The sequence below is a fragment of the Athene noctua genome, chromosome 2, assembly GCF_965140245.1.
Source record: "Athene noctua chromosome 2, bAthNoc1.hap1.1, whole genome shotgun sequence".
In the NCBI taxonomy this organism is placed as follows: Eukaryota; Metazoa; Chordata; class Aves; order Strigiformes; family Strigidae; genus Athene; species Athene noctua.
In genome coordinates this window covers 128,067,472-128,083,825 of record NC_134038.1, presented here as the reverse complement: position 1 = coordinate 128,083,825, position 16,354 = coordinate 128,067,472, and the positions used below count along the sequence as shown (strand labels likewise).

Here is a 16,354-nt window from a genome sequence, read left to right as displayed (position 1 = left end):
ACAAGAGCCCATAATGCTTTACAGACAAAAATCACTTTCAAATTCTTATTCTTAACTTTATGTATAAAACAGGTTGTACTTTTTGCTTCCTTATGTCTCTGTAAACACTGTCAAAGTCATAAAAAAAAGCTTGCAGTGATGGTACACAGTAAAAGGAAAAAAATTCAACAACCACCATTTTACACACACAACAGTAATATGTAGAAGAATGTTTAATGTGATCTGCATTCATTCAGGACATTAAATCAGAATTATAGTTTTAAGAGAAAATAAGGATGGTTAAAAAACAAGTTGATTGGAGGATTTATTTTGCAAGTTACTTTGTGAATGATCTAATCATTGACTTAAAAAATAATCCCAAGGTATTAAATTCTTTCAAGAGCTCTGAGAAGTAACTTCTATACAGACAATGAGTACAGGACATCACAGCAACAAAAAAGAAAGGAGTCACCTCCTTACTGACCCCATAAACTTGTTTCTGCTGTACGTAAAGTGATTCTGTTTTGTGAAAAATAGAAGTTACTGAGGCTTATTCTCTAAGGTTAAAAAAGAAGCAGAAAGAACAGAATGAGGTTCATCTGCAACAGAAGGCTGACTCTTTCAGGCATCAAGTGGAATTATCATCATTCCATTATATGTGGGTAATAAAACCACTTGCTCTGAGCATAAAGAGTTATTTATGATGAAGCTGGCTTCAAAAACATTTAGCTAATGTGCCAGTATGGATGAGGGAAGCAAAACAAGAAATTACTATCAACATTCCCACAAAATTTTAACAACACACATAAATTTAAAAAAATCAAGTTCAACTAATATTTGTGCTTTAGCTTTGCCAAGGATGAAAAATAAGGGACCTGAAACAGTAAGGGACCCAACTGTTCTTAATATCCTTTCCCCACAGAGGCAAAATACGAAGAAGTCTCGCCAGGAAACCTTTTTAATATGTGACATTTCCAACCTTACTTTGTATATATAAATGATATTTGAGTAGCTGCCTGCATTGAAAAGTTAATTTTATACCAACACTGTTTCCACACCATTTGTGGCACAAGTAAACAAACTCATCTTTCTCTTCATACCCATGGCAACCACAGCTACCTTTTTGAGGGACCCTGGCAGAGACACCACTGCAACTGTGCTAACATGAGGAAGAAGACAGGAACTGGAGACTTCATAAACACGCTTGTCCGCCTTCACAGAGCCAGGCTCTACCTACTCTCTCTGCACGAGCTGGGTGAGACAGCTGGGAGGAGGAGGACGAGTAGGAGGAGAAGAAGGAACAGAGCAGGCATCACCACAGACCCAGCACTGCAGACTATCAGGACAGGATTAAATTAAATCCTCAGCCTTACAACAAAGCACTACTGAGGTTTGATATGTCACTGTCCTTAACTGCTCAGTCAGGAGAGTTTTGTTTATTCTGAAAAGGACCTACTAAATACATACTACACTTTGAATCACAGAAACAGCTCTGTCAATGAGATGGCTTTTAGAAACTAATTTTGTCCATAATCCAGACTAAATTGGAGACAGAGCAAACCCAGAGTCATTTGATCTAAATTTCACAATAAGAAAAAAGCAAGTGTGAAACAACTTGTACTGGGCTGGAGCATCCTCTTCCTACAGGTAGTCAGCGCATCTCACCATAACTCCCTATTTTAGTAACTTACAACTTTCATAAAGGTTCACATGGTGAGAAAAACTGGGGTTTTTTTATTTAGTGATTCTTACTAAAATACTTCTGTGAATGAAACAAATGTTAAAAACACTAAGGAAACAGGATTTGGCAAACTTATTTTGAAAACAGAGGGGTCTATGCTTTAAGGAGAGAATCTGAAATTAGCAGCAAAAGGAAATAAAGCAAACTCCTGTCAGGGACTGCACTTTCCCTCAAACCAGTGCAACCATGCAGCAATTTAGCCGAATTACAAGTTAATTAAAAAGCAGTGTACATGCTAAAAGGAGACACTGTTTAGCTTCAAAGTGAAAGGAGGGCTCCTCTGTGTGATGTGCTCCATACCGAAGCAGTTGAAGCAAAAGAACTGAGAACCCATCCTTCCAGCTTTCCCAGCCACCTGGGCTGAGGAGTCTCCTTCCATCAGCAAACAATCCTATCATCAGAATAAAAAAAAATCCCAATATGAAACTAGACCTAGTGTCTCTGATACCTGCTTTGGAGCTGCAGAAACTATAAAACATCTCAACAGGATGAAACCAATCCTTAGTAAGAAAAGAGAATTTGAAAGCTTTTGTAGACCTTGAAGCTGTGGATCAGGAAAAGACTGGGAAGAAAACTCATGCAGAAGACTACAGGTGACCTCAACAGATTTCTCTCTTCCTCCAAGGAGGCAAATTTGCTCTTTTGGCACTATCAGAGCTTGTGAGATCTCAAATAAGGTTACAGAGAGGGAATGACTTCACCAAGGAAGATCCTTGTGTTAATACATGTGAAGTAGCAGCTGCTGCTGACTTCTGTGCTGGAAGGTCTCTTCCCTACCATTTGGGAACAAACAGAATGGTTTTCTACACTGCAAAGAGAAGGAAGACAGAAATTTTCTGCCAGAAGGACCCCCAGCTCACAAGCCATGCTTGTTTATGTATCTTTTAAAATTTGCTCTGATTTACTCTGTACAGAACGGTATGTTACTCCTCATTACAGATCCCCTATCCTGTTTGTGTTGTAAAGCCTTTGGAATAACCCACCCAAACAGATAGTCCTCTCCTAAATATGCTCTTTAAAGATTCATTTCAAGTCTTTTTACTGACTTTTATCTTTAAACTGAAAAAGGGAGGAAAAAAAAAAAAGCCAAAAGCCTGTGGGAGGCTTTTATGAAATGTACTTCCACAAGTCCTGCTGTGCTGGCTCAGCAGCTGGCTCATTTGAATTCCAGGTAGGCACTACACAGTGTTTTTTGGAAATGCTGGCTTATCAGAAAAGCAATGCTGCTTTTGGATCATAAAGCTGGCTTTGCGGTCTTTCAGAAGACCATAAAGCTGGCTCAGTTAACACAGGAATTCCTAACGACTGTTGCAGTGTCCAATCTCATCGGCACAGGCAAAGCTACACTATTGCATCAGGATACTTAAGGGCTTAAAGCTGCCGTTCAGCTGAAAAGCTTTTTAAAATAATTAACAGACCAATTTTATGCATATTCCTATGAATCATCAAAAGATAGCACTGAAAACATTTTTATTTACAATAAAATGATGCTTCTTCACTATACCATCCTTTAACTACTACTATATGAACACACCATCACATTTGGGATCACATCCATTCCCCATAAGGATCATCACTGCACCAGGACCTGACCCAATGGTTTTTATAGAAACCAGTCCATGTTCTCCCAGAGCAAAACCCCACTCTGAAGCAGTGAAGCACACTGTACTTCTCAGATAGGGGAAACCCTTTGTCTCTGGCCTGATGCCCAGACACAACACATCGGAGTATCAAGTATGCCTCATTATGACACCACGCCAGGACTCATCATTCCTTATGCACACGGAAGAGCATATGCATGGCACAATAGAAGCTCATGACATGTGCTGCTTATGGAGAGGAAAGCCGTTGTACTAAGGCAGATAGAATATTATAGCTAGGCTGAGTTGCTGAGCTGACTGACTGGGGAAAAAAAAAAAAAAAAAGTAGTATCATGAAAATTCTTTTTCTCACCTAAAAATCCTGGAGAGGTAACATATACTAAGATACTATATATTAAGCCCAGTGCTCAGCATCACATAACAGCATGATACTAGAATCTGATCAGACCATCCAGAAGTTTGCCTCCTTATTTTGGCAACTAAAGTGTTGATCTTGTAATAATCTCAACTTTTAATAGATTTGTCCAGCCACATGGAGACCAGTGAAGCAGTGGGTAATTTGTCAAGTGTTTTTAAGTGACCATTTGTTCAATCTGCAGTAAAAGAAGGCAAACAGTCATACTGCCATTTGAAGAATGTGCAGGTCCAGGTGTTACAATATTTCTGAAACAGTGAGAGCATTAATAATGAGGTCCAATTGTATTGGGTATATGTGGTGGATATAAGAGCACTCCTCCTGGATGCTTAAATATCCTGCTGATTTCTACACTGAACCTTATCAGAATTCCTGAATCAAATCACTTTTAAAAATGTCTAACCTTATCACTAAAAATGCATTTCAAATTATTCAGTTTCAAGTGTGTCTCCTACAACAAACCACAGCATGATGCTTGGTGTATTCATTCCAAACAGCAGTATTTTGCTGCTAAAAAAGCAAGAGTTTTATACTTCTAACTATCCTTCTGAATCACAGGAACAGAACAAGCAAACAGAATGAAAAATGGAAGTCTCTAAGTAGTAGAGAAATATTTTTTTTTTCCAAAATGTCAGCCTACTTCTGATGGAGAGACACTGGCTATAAAAGCAGCCAAGACATTTTAGCTGGGGCCAGGGCAGAATCCCAGGGAGATACCAATTCTCACCCAGAAGACAGTAAGGTCAATGTGGAGGTTGTGGCTGAACAGAACCTATATCCTCCACTGCAGTGCAACAAGCCAGTACACCTCATTCCAGAGCACTTTAAGATTCCAGTGAATCCTTCGCTATCTACTCATTTTCCTGACACTTTCTTTACCCATTTCCTTGCAAGTCCAGTATGAGGAATGGGTTAATTTTCCTGACACCACGAGGTACATGCCCAACTGTGGAGAACAGAAGTGGGTTTTGAAAGAGTGCAGAATGCTGAGACACTCAAATTTTCTGAAAATTTGAAACTATGTGATTTAACCATTTATTGGTCATTTAGCAGCTGTGATTTTAACAATAAACTGGCAGGTGGCCTAAGACTTTTCATTTGCCTTATTTCAATAAAGGTGAAAAGCAGGTGTCACTCAACTGGAAGAGGCAGCTGCAGTCCCAGCTTCAGTGAACCCTTTTGTTTGCTTTGGCTTTAGTGCACTCAGTAACTTTGCCCTTGACTTCTGAGCTCTCAAAAACACCAGGCAGGAGGGATTAGGGTGTAGTCATCTCCTGTCTCCATTTAAACTTGCTCTAAGCCACATGCAGGGCAGCTGCAGTGGCAGTCCTTGCCCTTTGCAGCCTCACTTTTGGGCAAAAAGGAATTACTTCCCTGGAGCTGCTGGAACCATTCCTCTCTATTCACTGGAGAAGGGAGCTGTGACGACTGGGCAGAATTTGAAGAATATACTGCCTACAGCTCCAAAAAGAACTGAGGGGGCTTGCACTCAAACAATCAATGATGAAACATAAATGAACGAAGGCAAATTCTCAAAAGACTGGAGCTGGTGAATACCTGCATATCACGGTCCACTCTTTCAGAAAAAACAAAAAAAACCAAGCAGAGGGGGAAATGGATAAATAAATAAATAAATAAATAGGATATGCAAATATAAAAAGGAAAATTCACACAGACACATGACAAAGAACTTCAGTATAACTAGTAGTAAATAAAGATGGAGAGGAAGAGAAAGACTATCCCCCACCCCCAATACACTGAAGTCCACAGAAATGCATGGCCTGTACTACTGATGACACAAAGGCTGAAAAATGATAGGGGATTGTACTTGGTCTGGCTGAGCTGGAATTGGTTTTCCCTTATAGCAGCCCTCACGGTGCTGTGTTTTATGCTGGGAGCTGGCAGGGTGTTGATAGCACCCTGGTGTTGTGGCTACTGCTGAGCAGTGCTTACACAGCACCAAGGCTCTTTCTGATATTTCCACCCCCCCAGTGGGACGGGGTGAGCAAGATCTTGGGAGGGGACAGAACCAGGACAGCTGACCCGAACTGACCAAAGGGATATTCCATACCATGTGACATCTGCTCAGTATAAAGCTGGAAGAAAGGAGGAAGGGGGTGGGGGCACCCTTGGTCCTCTGAGGCAATCTCTACACGTGTCGGAGCCCTGCTTCCTGAGAAGGGCTGACATCACCTCTTCAGGGGAAGTAGAGAATAAATCTGTTTGCTTTTTTTTTTTTTTTTTGCTTCTGCACATGGACCTTTGCTTCGCTTTGCTTATATTAAAACTGCTTTTGTTTTACCCACAAGGGTTAGTCTATCTTATTTTCTTTCCCCTCTTTGCCGTGTTGAGAAAACAAGGGGAAATGGAGGGGGAAGTGATGGAGTGACTTGGTGGGTACCTGGCATTTTGCCAAGGTCAAACCACCACAGGGATCAGGTACAAGAACAGTAAAATAACTATATTAATTCTTTAACATGAGCAATGCTGCTATTACAAAGCAAATCATAGCATTTCAGACGTAAATTTTACAGATCTCACTGAATTACTAGAAAGGGAGATGTTACACCAATGAAACAAGGAAAACTACGCAAGTCATCAGAGAGAATAATCAACCTCTCAACAGTGTAGGCGCAGCTGATCTCTTGGACTATGTGAGGAATGCAGATGAGCAGCATGATGTTATCATTAAGCTAGTTAAAAGGCTGCAAAAGCAACACAACCATGAAAGCCATTAGCAAGAATAAGATAATATAAAGCAAAAGTGGTAGGAAGTGGCACTGAAAATACATTCTGCTGAAAGTAAATGAAGCTCAAAGAAGAGATGACTCTAGTACGAAACAGGTTTTTAATTATCCTTAGTTTTCAGCTACATTTACTGGTCTGATAAATTATTTTTTTACGGAATAGGATACTGCAGGGATTTAATGAAAAGCTCTATAAAACAAACAAAAGAGGATTTGCCCTGGCCACAGGTATTACCCTGCTTTGAACTGCTGAGTAGTTGATGAAGTGATATGATGCAGTGAGGTCAGCAGGACCTCGTCTCTATCCCTCTCTTTCCAAGAGAAAGGAGCAATATTAGCACACTCTAACAAGCTGGTCCAGCCGTATAGCAGCGTTATTAACCAAGTATCTCAGTCATAGACCAAAGAGGACTATACCAAAATTCCCAGGATCTCCAACATCCAAATTCTTAAGGCCTCTTTTGAAGTAATTAGGGCAGCACGTTACATGGGTACACACCAAGATGAGACATGAAGGATAACTGATTGACAAGATCCCTGCCTGCGTTCCCTGTGATTTTACAGAAGGGCCAGTTCAGCAATACAAAATTTATGTAACTTTTCTTTCTCTTATGAGAAAAGCACAATTACCAGCTATTGTAAAACAATTACATTTAGAATACACAGGGGGAAAAAATCCACAAATACAATATATTCTAAGATGAAAATTAGTTATAATGCAAATAATTCCTTTTCGAAGAAAGGAAGTAACTGCAGAGTATTTTAAAGTAACTTTAAAAGGAATTGAGCAAGAGTTATTCTAAAAACATAAATCCCTCTTTATGACATAGCAAAATTTAATGAAATTGAAAGTTTACAAGGTCAACTGATTTCTCACCCATCAAAAGCTATAGAAATCCAACTGTAAACTTTCAGTGCAGTAATTAGATGCCTAAAAATTTTCCTTGATTCTCCTTTGGATGTAATCATCATCAGGGCAATCATATTTATGTGAGAACATACCTATTACACCATACTACACTCTGTTAAGAAATTACCTTATGCTGTTTTGCTCCACCACTGACAGGTTTGAGAGTTTACACCACAGCTATTTAGATCATGTTGTGCCCCCAAAAAGCACCGTGAAGAATTCTCTTTATGTTCTCACAAAATATATTATTAGCTCTCTCCTATGTACTCAGAAACAGACCTAAGTTGCCAGAACTACTGCTACACAGTGATATACACATGCACTCTAAAGACAGATAGCAAACACAGGACGTTTTTCTTCCTCTAACTGACAGCTAGAGAATCCAGTTTTACTATGGCCTCCAACTTGTTTTAAATGGAGCACTCAGAACACTGGGGAAGGAAGAACCAAAGCACCAAGAAAAAACCACAGTATTGTATACTTCAAAACCTACTCTATTTATTTCACACTCAAACAATTGAGAATACTTACTGCATTGAGATCCTAGTCAGGTAATTATCCTACTCTCAATTCCTGTATGAGACCTCTCTTTTTGGACATAATCTTATGAAGTAGAATATATTCCATTTCTGTAGCCTTTTTTCTTTCCTTTTCCTCTTTATTAATACTGCCTTTTCAAGCCCATTTCAAACAAGTGAATCTTTTTACCTGTTGGTTACTTTTCTCTTACAATAAAAAGACAGTAATAACGAAAAAATTAGAATAAAAAAAATCAGGGGAGATACATTCCTTCTGATTTTCTTTTCTCTGTGCTAGTCACATAAGTATTGGCAATACACAAATAGTGGACACTCAGAAATTGTGTGATAGCATTTTTATATCTGTATTTAAAACTCAGATGAGATTATACAAAATTTTCAACATATGTCAAATTAAATGCCTAAATTATTTAACCATAGCCATTTAATGAACTAGAAAAGCAGATGTTCTAATCAAGGTGGATTAATGTTAGTCCTTGAAGACTTGAAACCTCTTGAAATCACTAAGCTTATCTGAAAATTTACATTTAGTTTATAGAAAGATACTGAGGAGCAGTAGCTTATGTAAATGGCAGTGATGGTTGAAGACAATCTTATGGCAAGTGCTCAGCATCTTGCTGAACTAATACCTAGTCTAGGGCACCGATTCAGGAAAAAAACAGGTATTGAAGTACCTTTATTCAAATTAGGCCTATTGCAAATGGTACCTCAGGCATGTGCATGGGCAGAAGGGGATGTTTCCCCCAGATACCATGACAGAAAAAGCTATATACTTTTCCAGTTCTTAGGAGGACAGAAGAATTCAGCTATTATTCTTGAAGTCTTTTAAGAAACATGTGCAGACAAGTAACACATATCAATCTTAGATTCTTATAACCTGTCTCTAAAATCATAATATGAAACTGCCTCATATTGATTTTTAGACATTTTCAACTTTAAGGACGTTTGAACTTGAGCTACAGATTATAAACAACTCTGGCAATCAAGATGCTCTTCAGAAAACCTGCTTTTGGCATCTGAGGTTCAATTCAGACACAAGTAAAAGAGGAAAGGGAAAAGAGAAGATTCGAGTGTGTTAAACATTGTTCCTTTATTTACAAAATGGAAACAGAAGGTGATACAACTGTTCGGCGATTTATTATCTTCTCTAGTAAATAAAGCCAACATAGTAGAGCAGGTTTATGAATGGGCCCGTGCTTTTATACAACACAGTATTATCTTTCAGCATAGATTTTTTGATAACAGACCAACACTTTTGTTCAGAATGGGCTTCAGCTCTATTTGTAATACACACAAAGTGCTTGCAACTGCATTTCTGTTCAGTGTCACCTGCATGCAAAAATGTTTGCAATTACATCTCCATAACATGTGCACACAGCCTGTACATTTTACATCAGATGAAAAAAATCTATTTCTATGAAATATGGGCCCAAGAAGGAAGGTCCCTGCAAATATGTACGCCAGTGTAAGTAAACAGAGCTGCACTGATTTACACCAGCTGAGGCTCAGCACAGTTTTTTCAATGCATTGCCTGTACCTACCCTCTTGAAGGCCAGAGGCGAGCCTGGAAAAGAAACAATGCTTCTTTATAAATATAGCCCATTTCTCATTCTTCAACTGAAATATGGCAGATACTAAAGAAACATTCCAATTCCAAAGAAAACCACAAAGTCATTGTTTTCCACTGAACCGTGTCTTAATTTGTTTTCTTTTCCTGAGAGCCAATTACTCTTCACATTTTGCACTACCAAGCTGATAATAAGCCAAGCTCTTGCAATCCCAGCCATGATCAGGGCTTTGCTCAGAGTTTGCCAGCCGGATAGGATCATCTCACATGCAGATGACAACACCTGTGTGCATCAGGTGGTGTGACTGGCTGGCCTGACATCCAGTCAGCCCTTGAAAGCGAAGGATGGGGTTACACATACATTTGTTATTTCCCCTCCTACTCTTCCCTCCTGCTACCAGCTGGTAGTTCCCCTAACAAGTGTCCATCATACACCGCTGGGTATTTTTGACTATAAACATGGATGAATGGGAAGTCGTGTGTCCCATTTTCTAAAAGAAACGTTAACAGCACGAGATAGAACTTCAATATTTTTTAACGCCTTCTTTCCTGACACACATAGGCAATATTCCTCAGGAAAATTTCCTACATTTTTACAAGATTGCTATTTTAAAATCCTAGGCCTAGTTTGTTTGCCCAATACCATATGTCTTTAATGACATAAGGCAAAGAACAACACAGACTACAGATACTCAGACATGGTGAGGACTGGAGTTCTTTGTAAGAGGTATATGCAAATTAGCATCAAACACCTCATGCCCTGTTATAAGGGAAAAAGACTACACATGCAGTGATACAGAGACAATATAGTGCAATCAGAGAGCTAAAATTGAGCAGAAACTCCTTAAAAAGAACACTTGAAAAATCCTAAATCCTTTACAAAGCATGAATACATAGAAGATTTACTTTGGTTTTTAAAGATCATTTTAAAGGTTAATTCACCTCACACTTGCCTAGTTTAGAATTACTTTCATTTGAAGTTTGGCATAAGACAGAAAGCCCAGAAAGGAACCTTGTAAAAGTGGTATCAGTGCAAAACCTGCAGGCAACTACAGTAAAATACTGAATAAGTGCTAAAAACTTCAAAGAGAAGACCCACAGGTAAAGAAGCCTGCTATTTATTTAATTTCGGTGGTGCTGAAGAGAAGTGAAATATTTTGCATTTTGTTATAATAAAGCAAAGCAGAAGTAAATTCATTAGCAGTATATAATACACTGCACTTCTCTCATTTTACTTACATGCTGTGTTATAGAAGATAGAACTCAGCAGTGAGGTTTCTACTTAATTAGAGCTTCAAAAAACACCCTCGTTTTCCTCATGAAGTCATTGGTGGGAGGAAAATGGAGAGAGATGGGGGGAAAACACAGTTTTTTAATAGAAAACTTTCCCTTTCTAAGCAAGAACTATCTATTTTACAAAGATGAAGACTTTTTCTCCAAGCAGATTCATCATCTGCAACATATAAGGCACCACAGACACGATGCCTACACAAAATAAAATTTAAGCTCAGGTCCAGTCTCACAAGAGCTAATGTATTTACCAAGTGACAGAAAAACACGTATTGAATAATAAAAACCCAAAACATTTGACTAAATACCTCGTTACACAACTGAACTTCAAAACCCAATACTTACAATTACTCCTCCCTTGTGTTTAGCATTGCTAGCTTCCTAAAAGATGTTATTAACACAAAGTGCCAGAAATCATGGTTCCTTCAGGTCTTTCATAATCTTAAGTGAAAGTCAGGCGTGTTAAAATGTATGTTTCAAGCTTCAGAGGAAATCAGTGACATGAAGCAAACCTTCAGATACAGAACCATAGTGAGAAGGCTCCACAGCTTCACAAACACCTGTTTCCATTAGAGTTGCAGAGGAAACACTACTAAGCCTGCCTTACATGATACAGGGTGCTTTCGACTCATAGTCATATATATAAATATATGTATGTGTACATATATAAAAAAGAAAAAGTACTGCTAGCCTTTTAAATCTTCAATAACAGAAGTAACACTTCCATTCCCATTTAAAAGGAAAACGACATTTTTCTTAGCTCTCTGACACTGCAAACTCTTGCGAGTCTTTGCTGTACAGCTCCATGCAGAAAGCTAGCGTTTCTGGTGTCGCCCTTTGGCATATAAGGCTGCTGGGTTCAACAAATGGATATTGTTCCTTTTTAATTACTTTTTAATACCGTGCATTATGGTACCCAACAGAGCAATAGCATCCAACATCAGAGAGGAGTCATCAGCTTTTTGCAATATGCGTGTCAAGAAAGACAGAAGCTTCTGGCTGCAAACTCCCACTCTCGCTGTGCCACGTTACCTGCAGCACACACACATCCCGCAACCATGTTTGCAGAGTTAATGCCCCTTTACAGATAAAACAGTATTTAAATGCTGTTGTCCTGCCTGTGCAGAGATATACAAAGTATCAGGAGAACTCTTTGTACATTATTCTTGCAGTGAAATGTAATTTTCGGTGTAGTTGGCACCAAGACTAAAATTCAGCCAACGCAGAGATTATTCCCTTATTGGGGAGGCTTTAGAGCCTGGGAGGAAAATTCACTTTGATCTATAGTGGCACTCAGAAACCTCACATAAAGTGGAAAAGACAAAAATGCCTTCCCACTTTAAGAAAAATTCTCTCCAAAAGAAAAATTAAGCTAGCACAAGAAATTCAACTCTGATCTGGTTTGAATCTGTTAAGAACAAGTATAAAGCACATCCTTATATCAAAATCAGAGCTGTAACCTAGCTGGTACCTCCAGTCTGGCTCAGGGTAAGGCATACACAGGCATAGAGCAGGCTTCTCAGTTTAATCAACCCTAACACTCAACTAATTAATGCTGATCGTCGTCAGATCCGAGATGATGTCAATTCTCCCCAGTACAGGGCTAGCTTGAAGGCATTTGGTGCAGTTTTTACTCCTAGACATAATTCAGGCTTACTTACAATGGCAGATTCTCCTTGATATAGAAAACCTCGAAGTTTGCATCTAGAGAACTGTATGCTAGTGAAGGAACAAGAGTAACCTACTGATAAAGATCTCAGCTACTCCACACCAGAACCGATATTTCCCAGTTTTGATTCAATTTCAAATTTAAAAATTCAATTCAATTCCACAATTTTGATTCAACAGATTGCCTCATATATTTTTTCCTATTCCCATGGTTTTGCTGTTCAACATGTACTTGACTGAAGCTTCATCCTGTCTTGGAGACATATTACAAGACTAAAGAGAATTGCTGAGATTACTGTATCAGATTATTGATTCTTCAGACCTAACACCTTGCAACAAAACTTCAAGCTGCTAGTCTCAGAGAATGGCAAAACAAACAGTTTGCTGGATCTTCAAGTTGTGCTGGAAATGATGATGACCCATCACTAGTTTGATACGTCAGGGCAAGAGTTGTTAGCTCTTACAGGCTCTAATTGCACTTTTCTTTCTTATTTTCTGTGATGCAGTTCTATCCAGAAAGTAACATCAGTTCCAAAATGTAGGAAAAAAGTAGGAGTAAAGATCTAATAGTGTACTGATAAAACAAAATCACTTCTGCATTAAGACATTTTATTCACTGTTAAACCTCTTTGAAAAAGCAACCTACTTATACATGTGATTTCCATGTCATTTGGTAAGTACAGTTTTTTTAAAAGAGATTATTCACACTTTTAAGTATAGGTGGGAAAAAGAATTCACATTAGATCCAAAGTGTGACAATAAGAACTTGCAGCTTGCTCATTTGTCAACATCTCTTAGGTGCTGTTTCAGTTCTGAGAACAAATTCTGGTTTATAAACCCTTGCTATTTTATTGAGGTCTATCACAGTAATGAAACCTGAGAAATTTTGTTATAAACAGCTGCTGTAACAGACACAGAGAATGACTATATTACCATTTAAAATCCCACAAATGTTTAAAATGATAGAAGTCAGGAAACACAAGCTTAAAGAGAAAAGTTCTTAAACAAAACTGAAGGATCAATCTCTCTTCTTAATCTATTATATACAATCACTTAACTAAGACATTATTAAACATAAATAAACATCAATCATAATGAGGAAGAAACATATGTGGTATGCTGGGTTGCATTTACTCTTGCTATGTAGGTTATGTGAAGAATGCCAGTGGTAGAGATATGCAAAAGCGTTTACTTTGCCTTCCACTTGATAATTGCTGAAACAGCATACATACAACATATTTTATTTTCATTTACATAATAATGGGAAATTATACAATAGGAAATCAAACAGCCATTTAAGAATTTTAAAGAGTTATTCACATTAAAATTTGTTCACTTCTATTATTTCTTGTCATTTTGAGACTTTCCCACTACAATGTAACTGATTTCCTAAAAGCCTCAAGCTGCAACCTGGACTCTTATCTGCTGTGGACGTGTAGCTATGACTAATAACACCAGCAACAGAGACAACACAGATTAATACACCTTCTGTTGCAAGTTGTGTATTTTAGAAGAGGACTACCTTTTCAGAAGTACTACCTTACACCATTTTCAGAAGACTACCCTTTGTCACACACAAGAAAACCATCACTGTTGGATGCTGAAAATGCGAACTATGGGAATACTTTGTGGAAAAGTCTTTTATTGGTTGATCTGTTTCTTTCACAGCTGTGCAAGTGCTCACTGTGTGGGAGTTAACTGTATTAGTTATCTGGTGTAACAACCTGATTAATTTTGTACTTCAGCACTATTAACTACCATACTATACATGATTCACTAGAGAATGAATTAATTTAATCCTTCAGTTCAGATAGAAAACCAAAAAAGAATAATCCTTTGTTTTATAACTTTTAAATAGATAAATTCTTAATGATGCTTAGAGTACATTAGAAAGGCACTCACTGAGACTATTTAGCTAAGAGTAACTACACACTTCCATTAGAAAGCCTAATTAATTGGAATTTATAAATTAAATCTGATTTACAATGGACCATAAAACTATCCAGTCCAAAATTTTTTTATTTGAAGGTTTGTAAGAGATCAAATTAAAGAAACAGTATCAAAAAATTATCCTTTGTTAACTGTTAATATTTGCAGCTCCAGTTTTAAAAGAGAATTTTAAAAAATTGGCAGGCCTCAAAACTCATCCTGGGGTGTATTTCTCTTTGCATTTTAACATACAAACAATTACAAGGATAGGGAAGACAAAAGAAAATGGGAATACACTAAAGGCTTACAAGAGGCATACAAAAATAGGTTTATATGATACACCTATCACTACGACTTTTTGCACTACATTGCATGATTTCATACGAAACAGTGCAAAAGGCCCCCTTAAAGGAAGCACTGACTTCTGCTGTTAGACATCTACTTAATTTCCATTACAAAAATACTCACTAACATTTTGCCACAGTAAACGAGATGAAGTCCTAAAGAGGAATTTATTGTTTTCAAAATTTCTCATTCTATAAACAAGAAGGAAATTTAATCCCAATAACGAGAAGCATAATAATTTAAAAAAGCAAAACCCTAAAACTGGCCCAGAAGTTGCTAGCTTAAAGTACACTAGCTGGCGAACAAATGAAGCAATTAGACACGTCACAGGAACTGCTCAGAACTGCTGCTCCTTGTGTAGGTTGTGGCACAGCTATTTTTCCACAGCACAGAATTTTCAGGGTATTAGCCAAGCGGGCAGAATAACAAAGTATTTTACAGAAAATGAGTTATTTTTATATCACAATCAAATAAGTTCTTGTTTTAGAGAAATTTTTTTCTGAGCCATTCCTAAAAGCAGCTGCTAAATCCTCTGATGTCCCAACAAAAGAGATACAGTATAAGTCTGAGTAAAATGAAGAACATAAATTTTATAAACATATTATGAAAAACTTTCTTTCCCTCTTCATAGGGCAAAAAAGAATCCCGAATAAATCCTCTCCATTTGAAATAAGCGGCTTCTAATAAACTAACCTTTAAAAGCAACGAGGTGCTCATGCTTCCCTCCTAAATTTGTGGTCAGAAGCAAAACACAGATTGCCAGGTTGAGGGAAGAAGCTGCTTTTGCAATACTTTCCCTGACGGCCACCCCACGGTACCAGGAGCCACTCCGGCTAGTATCTGAACAGTGGCTTCCCTGAACAAACCCACTCCACAACAGCACAGTTCCCAGAAGGCATTGGAGTAAATGAAACCCTTTATCGGTGAGTCAAGAAAAGTTGCTCCTGAGCCTTCTGAAAGGGTATTACCAAACCCAGAGCACAATGGGAGAAAGAGAAATTAAAAAATATACCCCCACCACCCCTCACCCCCCCCCCCCAAAAAAAAAAAAAAAAAACCACCCAAGAAAAAAACCCCAAAACCCCTCCACAAACAAAAAATACAACCCTGGAGAGAAAAATGTATAAACAATGTTTTATATTCAATATAAATCACCTCTTCTTTCACTCTCAGTGTGGATGTGTCAGTGCCTATGAGCTACCCATATAGCTTATGAAGGGCCCAACCAGGCTGCAGAAGTCAAGGACACCTGTTGAACTTGAATATAAACATGATTTCTGATTTCCCATTACAATATTAGCATAACATTCATAGAGCACCAGTCGTTTTTGTTTTGATCACTTGAAAAGTAAGGATGACAAACTGGATTTCCATTGCCTCACGTTTGGAAAGCTTTTTTCCCCACAATGTATAAAAACCTTTCTATAGATTATTTGAGAAATATTGACAAAATTAGGATCTAAACTTACTACATGGTCTTCAAGAATATATCAAGTAAACGGTAGCTTTGGGCTAGCTTGTGGACTAGGTTTCTGTTCCTTGGCTCTATCAGTAATTTAATTCCTGATACAAAGAAATATGCAAACATTTATCAATCAATCCTTTGTGGTTTTAGGCACATTA

The 16,354-nt window shown here is 37.9% G+C and overlaps 1 protein-coding gene across 6 annotated transcripts in view; it reads right to left on the bottom strand.

Moving 5' to 3' along the window:
• CDK14 (cyclin dependent kinase 14) overlaps positions 1-16,354 on the bottom strand; it is a 319,737-nt gene that overhangs the window by 107,616 nt on the left and 195,767 nt on the right. The window lies entirely within an intron of this gene.